The 15,180-nt window shown below is 32.8% G+C and overlaps 1 pseudogene; it reads left to right on the top strand.

The window, feature by feature from the left end:
* Positions 1-1,581: 1,581 nt before the first annotated feature.
* LOC149547025 (putative chromatin-remodeling complex ATPase chain) lies at positions 1,582-13,631 on the top strand (annotated as a pseudogene).
* Positions 13,632-15,180: the final 1,549 nt, after the last annotated feature.

The following is a 15,180-nucleotide window of genomic DNA, read 5'->3' as shown; positions in this document are numbered from 1 at the left end:
ACCATGATATTTCTTCCACGATATCTCACTTCCAATTATACTGAGAGTTTTACAACTTTTATAAAACCCGGTTCACAAGTGTAGATGTAAAAGTTTGATTATAGATATTGGTTAATAAATTCATATTTCCATTTGATTTTGCAGCCAATAAATGACAAGTACTTGCATTTAATGATGATAACAATGTAAACATAGCTACACTTATTTCAGACTTTAAGAATACATAGATTTATTTCAGAAGATATTTCAATTACAAATAAGAATGTGTTTTCATAGCAAAACTGGCTTTAGAATTAATATACCTATGACATATAACCTCTTTAATCCTTAGACGTGAACATGTAATCTCCCTTCAAGTTTGCCTCAGTAATGGTCTCAAGAAATGACTGAATAACTTTAAGCTTACAGCCAGACATCTGAAGGATCTCTTTTTAACCATAATATTTATTCCAACAATATCTCACTTCAAATTATTCTGAGAGCTCTATAGCTTGTATAAACCCTCTAGCTATGGCTTTATTCTGTATGATACTCCTAGCAGCTTCTATGGAGCTGAATGAAACCTCCAAAGTGTTGAATGACACAAAAGAATTGATCCCCAAATTTCTATGAGCATTTAGTAAAGTAGTTAGTATCGTGGGAGAGCAAAGAAAATCCTTGTAGGTAATGGATTGTACTAATGATTGAGCATTTTTAAAGTGATAATTTTTTTATTAGAATATGGATCATGATCCACTTTGTATGCAACGTATGTCAATAAAGTGGCAGTTATTTAGCTCAATTGAAGAATCTCCAGGCTGCCCTTCCATTATGTCCTCCAATGCGGAGAAGAATGTAACTCACAATGGGAGAAATCAGCCTTGACCTTGTTTGGGTATAAGACAAGTGTTGTGAGAGAGCCTGAACTAATTTGATTTCATTGTGTTTAAATGCATTTGATATATGAGGTTCAAGAAAATATTGCTACATGAGAAATATTATGAGCTTAGAAATCTTACCCGGGCAGATGATGCTCGTAACATTCTACAATTAAGCTGATAGGACTTATAAGCCATTATTTAACAACACCAAGACAAAGACACAAGACATTTCTTGGCCCAACACTAGTAACTACTATCAATACCTGGGAGGCAAGGCATCCTGCTCTGATATATAGTTTAGGGTACAAGCCTTGGTCTAAATCGGGGCCAAAAATGGTTTTAGCAAATATTTGTTTAAGAGCTTAAGACAAAAAGAATATTTATGTTCAACATTTTAGCTTCAAAGATAGTGTAATGTTACATCAGCTAATAAAATTCTAACTACCATTCAAATTGAAATTCATAAACTTTTTAATCATATCCAGTTTGAAATACATTGCGAATTATAACAGTCTACGATAGTGTTTGGAGATGCCCCTAGATGTAGATTTAATGCAATAGGAATTAGTCAAGAATGTATTATGCATAATGACATTATGAACTGCAAGAATCATATGTCTATAAGAAATTATAGTAGTCAAGAAGTTTTACAGTAAAAAGAATTTCAGATTGTTGTGAAGGCATTTAAAAAAATTAAAACAATATGACTTACAGTTAAAACATGACTTATGTGACAGAAAAACAGGCTGAAACAGTTAGAGTTATTAGATAAATGATAGCAAGACCAAACTATGTTTTGATCTGGAATCAATTTATTTATTTTTTGAATAAATCTGAATTGTGTGAAGGTTTCTCGCTGCTTTAGTCAATGCTGAGAGAATACATTATTACCAAGTCAAAATTGACTGCTTGTATGATGGCCTTATATAGTGGGGTATAACTGACATTGAGAAAAGACTTACAAAGATCACTTCACAGTCACAGGAACTCTATGCATACCAATCAGCAGGTAGGATGTTTTTGGATTTAAATAATACTTTCCGTATATCTTTAGAGTTTCCCCATAATTTTTGATATTTTTTTTTTCACAACTTCGATACAGTTGGAATCGAGAGAGATCTAGAAGCAGTAATCCGCCTATTAGATTTGAATGCACATGCATCAATACAGATAGTGGTTGTCTATGGATTTGGAGGAATGGGTAAAACAACACTTGCTGTAAAGTTTATGCCCATATTGACCTCCAAAACTACAAGCATTATATAATTCACATGGAACAAAATTGTATGAAAATGATCTTAAAGTCCTCCAAAAAGAGGTCTGGAATGGATTGTTCCACAAGAATGTGAAATTGACAGACTGTCACCAAGGTCAGGGAATGATTTGGTCTTTCTTCAAAAAGAATCCTAATCAGCCTATATTTCTATGCATTGACAATGCTCTGAACAGAGTGAATCTGAAACAACTTCTACCTATAGATTTAGGCAGTTGCCTTTCATCCAAGAGCAGAATACTTCTCACTACCAGAAATCTCTAGGAGACAGACATATTTGTTTCATGAAATATCTGATGCCCACAATACCCTGTTAGCCCTCTTCCATCACAAGCGGCAAGAAAGATTTTGTTGAAGAATGTTTCAGAGTACAATCATGAAAGGAACATAGATGCCCTGCTCAAGCTTTGTGGTGGCATTCCACTTCTGCTTATTGGTTCACAACTGACCATCAATAGAAGAAATATGAATACTGATATAATATTAGAGAAGGGGAGATCATGGAAGAGAAAGATATTTAGTGACCAAATTGTTGATTTTGTATACCACAGATTGTTAACCCCTGTCAAAGAGGCATTTCTGGATATCACGTCCCTATTTTGTTATTGGCCAAGTGAAGAAGTGGCCTACATAGTTGGAGAGGAAGAGTTCAGAGCTCTCGAAGATGCAAAATTTGTCAAGACATCCGAAGACGGTCGGGTGATTGTTCATGATATTATTCAAGCAAGAGGGAAAAAGATGTCAGAGCAAAATACATTCACAAACCCTGAGACTTTATCGAAATGTATGAAAGATAGAGAGGTACGTCATGATGTCTCTTGTCAATATAAGAAAATATATTTGTTGTTTTATATTAAAAGCAATTTAATAAAGATATTATAGCAAATAGTACAGAAATAATTTAACCTGTTCAACATGTTGTTAACAACTCATCGGAATGACATATATGGTTCATATTCATGCTGAATCTTTGAAATTTAAGAAGCATTTTTCTCAATAAAAGATTTGAGCACCCTTCAATTGAAATTAATGAAGATCATCTGAAGTGCATGAGCACTTCAATGAGGAATTAGATTTAATTCTCTGTGACATAGATTTATTAAAATAAGCTCTCTTCCAGAGTGCATTATATTTCTTCTATACATGGATAGAATGTATTTTAATATCTTCGGTTGTATACTAGTTGCAGAATTTATGGCACTAATAAATTCATATGCTCTATGACAGGTCGCTGTCAAAACAACTCAAATGAAAATGACACCCATTAAGGGATTTGCTTGGGAATCATTCCAGGAATATGTTGCCACTAATGCAATAGCTCTCTCACCATAGTAGGTTTGTTGGAGTAGATAAACACTACAAAATATAATACTGACTATTTGTGGTATAGTACAAGGTGAGATATACATTTTCCACATATTTTTTAATGTTGTAGTTTTCTCAATGGTTACCAAAGTGAATATTTTATCAAACATTCTTACTAATTAGAATGATTGTTTTCTATTGTTTCTGATTTTCACATTATTGAAATTTATAACGATCACAAGATAACTTTATTTGATCTCTTGCATGCTTATTTTTTTCATTTATGGAAATGTCCCATTAGCACAATTTGACTTGGTGTGGAAAATATGTTCTACTTATCAATTGATGAGCTTAAGGGGCTTTCTAATGAATGGTGCATGATGTACAACACTTGGTGAAGGTTTTACAAATGGGGGTTGCAAGCATAGGAGGTTTAACCATGTAGGACACTCCATAGTTAAGCGCACTCAAGCTGGAGTACTACTCAGATTGGTGACCTCCTGGGAAGTCTTGGTGCTTCACCTCTTTGAGCATCACCTAGATCCAATGAGTACTAAGTGATCCATTTATTCCCATGTGAGATGGATTTGTGTGCGAATCACTACTCATTATACATGGGTCGATGGGTTTAACTCAAAAGCTACACAATTAAATCCTAATAACATTATCACAATTTGACTTGCTGTGGAAAATACCTCCTACTTATCAGTTGATAAGCTTAAGGGGCTTTCTAATGAATGGTTCATGAGGAACAATACTCGGTGAAGGTTTTGCAAATTGGGTTGCAAGCCGAGTGAGTTTAACCATGGAGGAAACTCCGTATTTAAGCACACTCAAGTTGGAGTACTATTGGGATGAGTGACCTCCGAGGAAGTCCCGGTGCTTCACCTCTGTAAGCACCACCTAGATCCAATTAGTGCTAAGTGTTTCATTTATTCTCATGAGAGATGGATTTGTGTGTGCATCACTACTCATGATACATGGATCAATGAGTTAGACTCAAAAACTACATAGTTAGATCTGATAGCAATATCATATGATTTATCTAACTTAAGACCAAGTAAAGTTTTCTATGAATGTTAAGTCACATGATTTAAAACAGGAATAACTTGGAAAACCAAACGGTAAGAATGACCTCCAAAAAAAGTTTAATAAAGATTTGTCTAGTTCTCCACTACTTAAATTAGTGTGGCCTATAGTTGCTGAAATCTGTGAAGGATTACAATTTGTTGTTCCTAGGCCTGGGCACAATGTTTTCATATAGAAAATCTCAGTTCAATTTCTCAATATTTTACCTTTTTGGGTAAAATTTTGAAAAAAATATCATTGGACTTTTTGGTCCAAAAAATTAAACTGTGTTTTAATCCAAATTTCTGCTGAAAATTTACACCAACACTAACTAGATTTTTTCCTTATTAGAAGAAAAAACTCTGATGATATACAGCCAGGCAAAGTTAGAAAGTTTTAGCAAGATGCATCATCTTCTTACAGATTTTAACAATAAGCGATTAAAGAAAAAATCTTGTGTGTAAATTTGGTTATAAGCATCAAATTACTTGTTCATATTTGAAGAAGACCAATGCAGGCAGATTTTAGTAACATGTCAACTATAAGAAAGGAACAAAATTAGAAAGTAATAAAAATCCATGCTTATAACAACCAATGGTACAGAAAAACTAGAGGCCAACACCTAACATTTTGTCTATCCTCTAGAGATAAAAATGCACTGATTGTATTTTTTGGCATTTAGTAGTTAAATTGAAAATCAGAAAATAATCAGTGTACGTGCTTATGTAGGTTAAGTACCCAACTTGACAAAAAATAACATAAATCATACGGAAGGCCAAAACTGATGACATGGAGAGAAGCAACAATTCAATATGACTATAAGTGGGTAATGAAATGATTTTTTTATTCAGTCATCTGATCATAGATTAATAGGATGTAGCAAAAAGGATGCATACAGAACATTTGCCTAAACTACTAACTAAATATAATCAATGGTTGTTGCATATGCCATCAATTAATGTCAATCAAATTTTATTTCAAGATAAGACATATATTGACATGGGTTTCATATAGCCATGTCATTGAACCAGTGAAGTTATGAGCTTCTCAGATAGAATACAAGTAGAAGAAGTAAGTTTTGATAATAGCAAAGTTTTGATAAAAAAAAATAAAGCAAGCTCGTATGCATATATTGTATAGATTATAGAGCTATTTACAAGAGAGTCTGTATCATTAGTTCAACCTCAAAGGTCTATATCTGCAAAACATAATGAATTTAATGTAAAAATTGAACATGAATAGCCATTAGTTCAATGATGAATAGTTTTACAGCTGATTTTTTTTTGAAATAATTGAAACGAATTTCACCTAGAATACACATGTTAAATCATAACTATTAAAAACTCAATCAGAACAAAAATTTATATAGTCTCAAAGGTTAAATGCCTGAAGTGAGCAAGCAGTAGTGCAACAACATGTTATGATACAGGGAAAAGCTTAGTAATGAAATAAAATACATAATTTGAGGACAAAAGTAAAACATACTGCATGTTTATTGTGTGAATTGCTTGGTTGCTTGTCTAAATCTTCATCTTTGGGAGTACTAGCATCCATTTGCGAGGAAGTCTTATTGGCAGATGTTGATTCTTTCTTTTCATTTCGTGCTTCATTAAAGATTGATGTGAATGCAATCCCAGCTGCAGGGTCATTTGAATCCCAATCACCAAATTCGGACAATGCTTTCTTTCTATGGTTTTGCCAAATTTCCAGTTAAAATGATTCTAATCCTAAATTATCATCAATTCTTCTAATAAAATCAAAATTTCATAAGTGTAAACTATGTGACAAACAAACCTTGTTTGATGATGGTTTTCCAGTTCCAGGCTTAGTGAATAATGGACTGGGTGTTTTGCTTACTCCAAATTCTCTCTGAGCATAGTTGGGCCTAATTTATGATGGATTGGGTGTTTTTCCTACTCCAAATTCTACTCCTAAATTCTCTCTGATAAATTTCTTTCCCAATCCCCAATTTTACCTAATACACTTCGCTCTCTTTAGGTGCCAAACGAGCAATTTTGGGTGGCCTAGTTGCAGTCAACACTCTTTGTTGAACTACTAATTATTGTGAAGTTGTTGGAGACTGTGCTGGAGTTAGGTGCATCAAAACCTCTCCACTGTCAGTTGCTCTCATTTTCCCTCATACATTAGGAAAGGATTTTGATGCTTTGATTGGTATTGCAGTATTATTTCCATCTCTCTGAACAACCCTTGCTTTTCTTCTATTTCTAATATCAGCATTACCATTCACTATATTTCTTATTAAAGTTTAGAACTAAGTAAATGATGTAAACAAAGATAAATATATGGGGGTTAGTACCAGGTTTGGTACCCCAATCGAATTGAAGGAGAAATATGTCAATATATCACAACTTGTTCTTGTTAAACCTTATGATAGTTGCATGAGCATTTTAGAAAAGGTGTGTTCTCACTAGTCTTTTGCTTAAGCACTATTTCTAAATGGTGGGAAAATTATTTGTTTTCTTAATAAGGCTTCTGTTTCTTAATATATCAAATTATGATCTTACATATTAGCTCACTAGGGATTCTACTTTGGTGTATTGAGGAAATTGTACTTGCACAACTAAAGCCAGAACTGCACAAGAAGCTGGACAATGGAAATCCTTATTGTAAATAGAAGGGAAGGTATTAATCAACTTTTTCAAGTAGATTTCCTTTTAATTTTAATTAAGAAAAGGAAAACGAAAAAAATGTTTTTTCATGCATTTACAAAATAATTCATGAGTGTTGACATGAGATTTACTACAATTAATGTTTATGATCTGAATTAAAGTTTTTAGTGCATTCGCTCATATCTGTTCTCAAGCTCTATGACAAATTATGAATTCATATCTTGAACCAGGGATAAATTTGATTTGGCTTATGGCTGCTATTTAAAATTATCAATTTGTAGTCACTAGTTTCATTTTCTCTTTTCCAAAATTTTAAAGGTTTTTCAGTTCTCCAATACCCTTTGATCTTAATATTAAATTTGTTTTAAATATGGCAGATCTGGAGTACTTCCGAAATCATTATTCATCCCAAATGTTCAGATTAGACTTTGGAAGTCCTTGTCATGATGATTGATGCTATTTAATGTCTTTTGGCTAGTTTCTTGCATCTTAACATCCTTATCACTGTCACTTGATACACTTAGTGCCAAGGAGATGGGGACCATTCACTCTCATGGCTGATTCCAATTTTTCCATGGCAAAACTAAATTACTCAGCCATTCAAATGATCTATATCAACATTAAATTTAGAAAAGTTGACTGCTGATGTTAGGTCATTATAATGGTTCGTTAATTTTCTTGAGGACCGATCATAGCTGAACCCAAAAGAAATTTCAAATTAGCCTTCTTGGAATTGAATATTGCTTTATACCATTGTCTTTGGATTTGGATAAGTTTTGGTCAACCTTCTTATGTTAACAAATAGTTTGTGATTTAATAAGCTTTTGTATCTGGTTGTGCTTCTTCGATTCATTTTATCTTCACAATATGTTTGGTTCACTCATTTATAACTCCTCATAAGTTTGCATGCCATTGAAAATCACCACGATATAAATTAACACCATTCTAATGCTAGTGCAAATACATTCGATCATGCCATAGGCAATTGTAATATTAAGTTCTATTAATGATTGTAAATTATATCATTTAGGATGTTGTGATATTTTATTATGTTAAGTTTGTTATTTTAAAGTATAGAGGTGCTATAGGGCCCACCCTAGAAATCTTTTGCACAATCACTATTCTCACACTATTTATTCACAATTTGTATAATTGGGTAGAAACAATTCAATATGTAGAATACAAATTTTTAATGTAAAAAGCTAATATAATTGCAATTTGAACCCACACTTATCTGATTATCATCTACAAAACAAAACTAAGTATCATTGTAAAGGCATATGTTAGGGCTAATGATTCTTCTTTGTCACATAGTTTCAAATAGTCAATAATGCTTTGAGAGTCATTTCCACATTGATGCAGGTACCTGCTTGGTTGTTACTCTTCGAGGAGATGAAGAATATGCAGACATTGATCTTATCAAGAGTGTGGAAGGAGAGTCCATCAGTTTCATTGTTTTTGCTAGGAATGCAATAGTTGTAGCCTGATGCTAATATTGAACATATCATGAAAGGTGACACATATTGGTGATGCAATCCTGCAAATGATACTAACCAGGTATGTTACAAGTATAGTGGATATTTGATATTCTTGATGATTTATCTTATTGATTCAGTTATGCATTCTTCAAATACTTTAGAATGATGTAAATCACTTTCAGAACCATTACCCTGTAGATAACTTAATGACAGTCCTGGAAAAAAGATTGAAACTAATAAGAAATACGATTCCTAAAGTGGTAGTATATATATTATTCTAGCTTGTTCTCTTCGAAGAAATAAAATAAATTGAATGTTTTTTGATAAAGTAGAAATTATTTCAATATCCATTGGAGTTACAAAGCTTAATGCTTTTGATAAAGTAGTAGTACAAGTTAAAATTGTGATAAGATAGGAGTTTTATTTATTTCTATCTCTTTTCACTTTTCCTTGTATTCAATTCTCCATATAATATGCTTCTAAATATGCACTTGAAAAAGGCTATATAACATATATTCTATCTTGGATTAGCCTCTTATATGTTTTGGCGTTGTCTAACAAAGCTCTATTTTATTGGAATTCGCAGCCGTGGGATCCCCACATGCAAGATCTTGGCCTCTATGATGGCGGTGATAATGTTAATCAGATTTTGTTTCACTACATCATTAACTTGTAGATATGACAAAATAGATGCAATGTTCAGAGGACTACTTTAGATTTTTAAATCACCAGTCATTCATTAAAACTATCTAATAATGCAAATTAACAAACAATTAAATATTGAAATTTAGTCCATAAATAAGGATTTAAACTAACTATACAATGAAACATACAATCAATAAGCACCAAATAGTAAGAAGTTGGAACTCATCAATCATCAATCTCAACAAATCTTCATGCTATTGAACTTAAAAATTTCAAATAAATTTGAGCAACAAGAAGCCATGCTAATATTCAAACATAACATAAATTTCACCAACAACAATGTGTCTCTGTATTAATTATCTTAGTCCTTTTCAACAATTTCCAATTCCTGTTTACTACAAGAGAGACCAAGGTCTTTTATATATTTCTCTTTTTAAATGGAGGGCCTAGATCTAATTCTATTACATGGCCAAGAATTATCTCTACCAATGACCGAAATGTGATGCAAGACACTAAAATATAGTTTATTGCAATAGCCAGAAAAAGACAAAAGTGGTGCAGATCTTGCTAAGGAAAAACAAAAAGAAAAGCAACTTTAATCTTAAAATTAGCTAAGCACCTAGATTACATCAAATTATCTTTAAGCACAACATGCCCAACAGTCTCTTCCTTTGTAGCATATCCTAGAGATCTTGAAATAGTATCTTTGAGATCCTTCTTGTGTGGTGTGGGTATAAACTTCATTCTGTATTCCATGGATGCTAACTTGGCAATAGATTTAGTTTTAGATTTGCAATCATGGCTAGCTCATCTAGGTTGGGCTTGGAAAAGTTCAACATTGTTGGATATGAGCTTTTGAAGTTAAAAGCTAGAGGATCTCTGGGAAGAAAGAGATCAATGGACCGTTGTTAATAAAAAGAAGAAAAAAGAAACCAAATACTGTGATAGATGATTGAAAAAAATAGATAAAAAGGCTCACGACACTATCAATTTCTATTTATATGATTTTTCTCTATTCAAAGTTTCAAATGAACCTACTACATATTAATTATGCAATAGAATAGGAATTTTTTACCAAACTCAAAGTCTCAGTAACAAGTTATTTCTATAAAGAACATTAAATTCTCTTAAAATAAATGATGGAGACTCAACTGCAGAACACTTGAATTTATTTAATCTAATTTTGAGTCAGTTGCAGTCAATTAATGTAATAATTGGGGACAAGTATATTCTCTTATTATGTCCATTGCATAAATCTTGGGACAACCTTCTCCTTGCAATCAATGGTTCTTTCTTAGATAATTTGTAGTTGGATGCCCTTGTTACCACTCTACATTCATAGTAAATGACGAGAAGAACTTCAGAGGGGTCTAAAGGTGTACTATATGTACAAGGTAGATGTAAGGAGAAAAGTAAGGACAAAAAGAAGGGTGAAAAGGAAAATTCTAAGGATCATTCCAATTCAAAGTGAAGGTCTAAATTTTAGAACACCAAGTAAAGTAGATTGAGGTGTTGGAACTGTGATAAGCGAGGGTATCTCAAAAACGAATAAATAGATAAACAAAAATTATGATGATTCCTCTACAGATAAATCCTCTGATGATGAAGCTATTGATGCTTTTATTATTTCTACTAATATGACTCATGATGACTCTTGGTTAATGGATTCAGGTGCATCCAGCTTATGATGGTTTTCACCATATTTAACCTATGATGGTGGGGAAGTTTTCCTTGGATATAATAGCACACAAAATTTTTAGGCCAAGGATAGGTAAAATTGGTTTCAATGATGTAAGGGATAAAACCCTTAAAGATGTATTGCACATCCCTAGTTTAGCTACAAATTTAATTTCTGTATCTAAAATGAATGATGACTATTGAATTGGCTCATCTAATTGTATTAAAATGGTATAAATGGAATACTTGCAGATGAAATGGTAGTGGACATTCTCTAAACTTGTTATATTATTTGAATGTAGTTTGTTTCTACAAAGGACTTTATGTAAACACATTAAAGATTTGATTTTCTTCTTTATTTTATAGGGGCTCAGAAAAACCTTGCAAACAATCTTTTTACTTGGATATTCACATGAATTTTGAGGAATATCAGGCCCATACACAGTTTTGGCACCCAAATCAACCCTTGGTAATTGGATGAATGAGATTCAATGATTCTATCCAATTTTGCGAGCAATGAAGCTTCTTAGAAGCCAAGAAGAAGGGGTTTGTATTTACTGATGACTATAATTGCCCAATTTCAATCTATTTCCTTTTTAAAGGATTGTTAATCAGTTGTTGATGATTTTCAGCCTTCTTAAATTATGCAGGCAAACATCCATGAAAATATGTTGGTACCAAGGAAATTTGATGTGTGTCTCACTAGTTTTGAGATGGCAATTAAAGGAAAAAAATCCCTTAAATGATTCAGTTGGCGATATATTATTATTGATGAGGCACATTGAATTAAGAGTGAAAATTTGCTTCTTGCAAAAAACAATGAGAATCTATAGCACCAACTATAGGCTTCTTATAAGTGGGACACCTCTTAAAGTATGATGCATCTCTAGTGTTTCAAAGACTTATATTATGTTCCTATGACATTTTTATGCTAGCAAGTAACTTGACTCTATGGACGTTGGTCCAATACAAATGAGTCTTATAGCTAGTATGAGATGCCTTGTTATGTGTTAACTATTATTTAAATGGTCTATTAGCTTGTGTTTGCTAAAAAATCTCCATAAACTTTGGTCATTACTGAATTTCTTACTCCCAAATTTTTTTAGCTCTACTGAGACTTTTGATGAATGGTTCCAAATATCTAGTGAAACTGATCAGCAAGAACTTGTCCAACAACTTCACAAGGTACTTTAGTCAAATTTCTTTTGTTATCTACTCTTTTTTGGTAATTTGAATGCAGATAGTAGTTTTCCACAATCCATTAGAATTCTTAGCTATGTTTTCTGGGTAGATTGTGTTACAATTGTGATGCAAAAATTGTAACACAATCTACCCAGAAAACACAGCTAAGAATTTGAATGCATTAAACATGGGTCTCCTTAGCTAAAATTTGTTTCACTTGAAGGTTCTTTCACTGTTTCTATTACAGAGGCTTAAATCTGATGTTGAGAAGGGGTCACCCTCTAAAAAGGAAACATTATTAAAAGTAGGGATCTCAAAATTGCAAAAACAGTTTTGCCAAGCCCTTCTTCAAAAGGACTTGGAGATTGTTAATGCCGGAAGAGAGTGTAAGTGCCTACTGAATATAACTATGCAACTGAGAAAATGTTGTAACCATCGATATCTTTTCCAAGGTGCTGAGTTAGGACCACCATATACCACTAGAGACCATTTAGTCACAAATGTAGGTAAGTTTTGGTTTGGCATATCATTGTGGGTTCTATTTGATACTATCTTGCGTTTTGCCACACTTATATCATCTTACGTTTGGCATATCATTGTGGGTTCTATTTGATACTATCTTGCATTTTGCCACACTTATATCATTGTGGGTTCTATTTGATACTATCTTGCGTTTTGCCACACTTATATCACTTAATATGTTACTTTTGCTAATTATATCATCTTGGATTTTGCCATTTACTAGGAAAAATGGTTCTTTTAGACAAGCTTCATCCAAAGCTAAAGGATTGTGATTCTCGAGTTCTCATTTTTTCTCAGGTAAGTTGTAGTTTAATGAATTTTTTTGAGAGTAGTATTCTTAACTATGCAATAGCCTGCTTGAATATTTTTTGTCTTCTATAGATGACCAGGCTATTGGAAATTTTGGAGGATTATTGTATGTACCGAGGATATCAATATTACTGAATTTATGGAAATACAAATGGTAAGGAGCGTGATGCTTCAATAGATTCTTTCAACCAAGAGAGTAGTGAAAAATTTATTTTCTTGCTTTCTACCAGAGTAGGAGGTTTGGGCATTAACCTTGCCATTGCAGATGTTGTCATTTTGTATGACAGTGATTGGTATGCACCTGTTATATGAGGAATATTATATTAGGTGTGAACATTGCTACTAGAGTATTTGGAATCTAAATTTTTTAGGGTTACATGAATCTTCAATTATATTTACAAGCGCAAGATTGTGCACATAGGATTGGCCAAAAGAAAGAAGTTCAAGTCTTCCAATTTTGTATAGAGGTTTGCCTTTTTATTTGAGATGAACAAAATATTTCAAAGTTTTGTTGTCATTTTTAAAGATTTACTCTTGTTTTTAATTGCAGTATACTATAGAGGAGAAGGTGATAGAGAGAGCTTATAAGAAACTTGCACTAGATGCTTTGGTCATACAACAAGGATGTTTGGTAGAGCAGAAAGGTAATATATCATTTAGGCTTTTGGGTCAATGGCAGTGATTACATGCTAGTTCATTTTGTTTTTATGAATCAAGGTATAGCCTTGCTAATTATTAAAGTTAATGCCCAATTTTAACCTATTTCCTTTTTAAAGGATTGTTAATCAGTTGCTGATGATTTTTGGCCTTCTTAAATTATGCAAGCAAACATCTGTGAAAATATGTTGATACTAGGGAAATTTGATTTATGTCACTAGTTTTGAGATGACAATTAAATAAACAACAACACTACAATGATTCAGTTGGCGATACAATATTATTGATGAGGCACATCGAATTAAGAATGAAAATTTACTTCTTACAAAAACCATGAGAATCTACAACACCAATTACAGACTTCTTATAACTGGGACACCTCTTCAAGTATAATGCATCTCTAATCTTTCCAAGGCTTATATTATGTTCCTATGGCATTTTATGTTGATATATAAATTGATTGTGGACGTTGGTCCAATAAGAATGAGTCTTATAGCTAGTACAAGCAACCTTTTTATGTGTTAACTATTATTTGAATGGTCTATTTGCTTGTGCTTGTAGAACATTATCCATTAATTTTGGTCATTACTGAATTTCTTACTCCCAAACATTTTTAGCTCTACTGAGACTTTTGATGAATGGTTCCAAATATCTGGTGATAATGATCAACAAGAAGTTGCCCAATAGCTTCACAAGGTACATTAGTCAAAGTTCTTTTGTTATCTACTCCTTTTTGGCAATTTGTATGCATTAAAGATGGGTCTCCTTGGCTAAAATTTTTTTTACTTGAAGGTTCTTCAACCATTTCTATCAGGTTTAAATATGATGTTGAGAAGGGTTTACCCCCTAAAAAGGAAACAATATTAGAAGTAGGAATGTCAAAATTACAAAGACAGATTTATCAAGCCCTTCTTCAAAAGGACTTGGAGATTGTTAATGTTGGAGGAGAGCATAAGTGCCTACTAAATATAGCTATGTAACTAAGAAAATGTTATAACCATCCATATCTTTTCCAACGTGTTGAGATAGGACCACCTTATACCATTGGTGTCTCCCTTGTAAAGGCAAGACATGCAAGCCGGTAGGAGAGAGACCCATAAATTGAACTCCTACTTAAGTATAATAAATCAAACCTAGAAAGAGCATCCTTAGTGGTGTTGATGATCATGACTTTAGTTTTATCTAGGTTGGTTATAGGTTGGTGAAGATTATGAAACTCAAAAAATGCATCAAATTGTCTTTGCAAACTATAAAAAAATTAGATAGGAGGAATGGATTATCCACAAAGAGTAAGTAACAATCACAAAATGATAAAGAAGCCAACCATCATCTGTAGGAGTACCTTGTCTAAGAAAATTCTCATAATCATCAATATAGATACCAAAGGGTCTTGGTGGGAGAGGGAAACCCTACTTAAATTCAATTTAGTCTTGACAAGCTCAAAGAGGTAACAATGATTAAGGAAACACCAAATAACTTCCTTTTAGAGCTGAATGTTGGTGGTAATAAGAGTATCAGAGAAACCTATGTTTCATCGTTTTTGGGACAAAAGATATCATGGGATTAAGTAAATG

The sequence above is a fragment of the Cupressus sempervirens genome, chromosome 7 (genome assembly GCF_028749045.1).
Source record: "Cupressus sempervirens isolate cs-2001-9-10 chromosome 7, ASM2874904v1, whole genome shotgun sequence".
Taxonomy (NCBI): Eukaryota; Viridiplantae; Streptophyta; class Pinopsida; order Cupressales; family Cupressaceae; genus Cupressus; species Cupressus sempervirens.
Note: the sequence above shows the minus strand (reverse complement) of the source record. Positions and strands in the feature narration are given on the sequence as shown.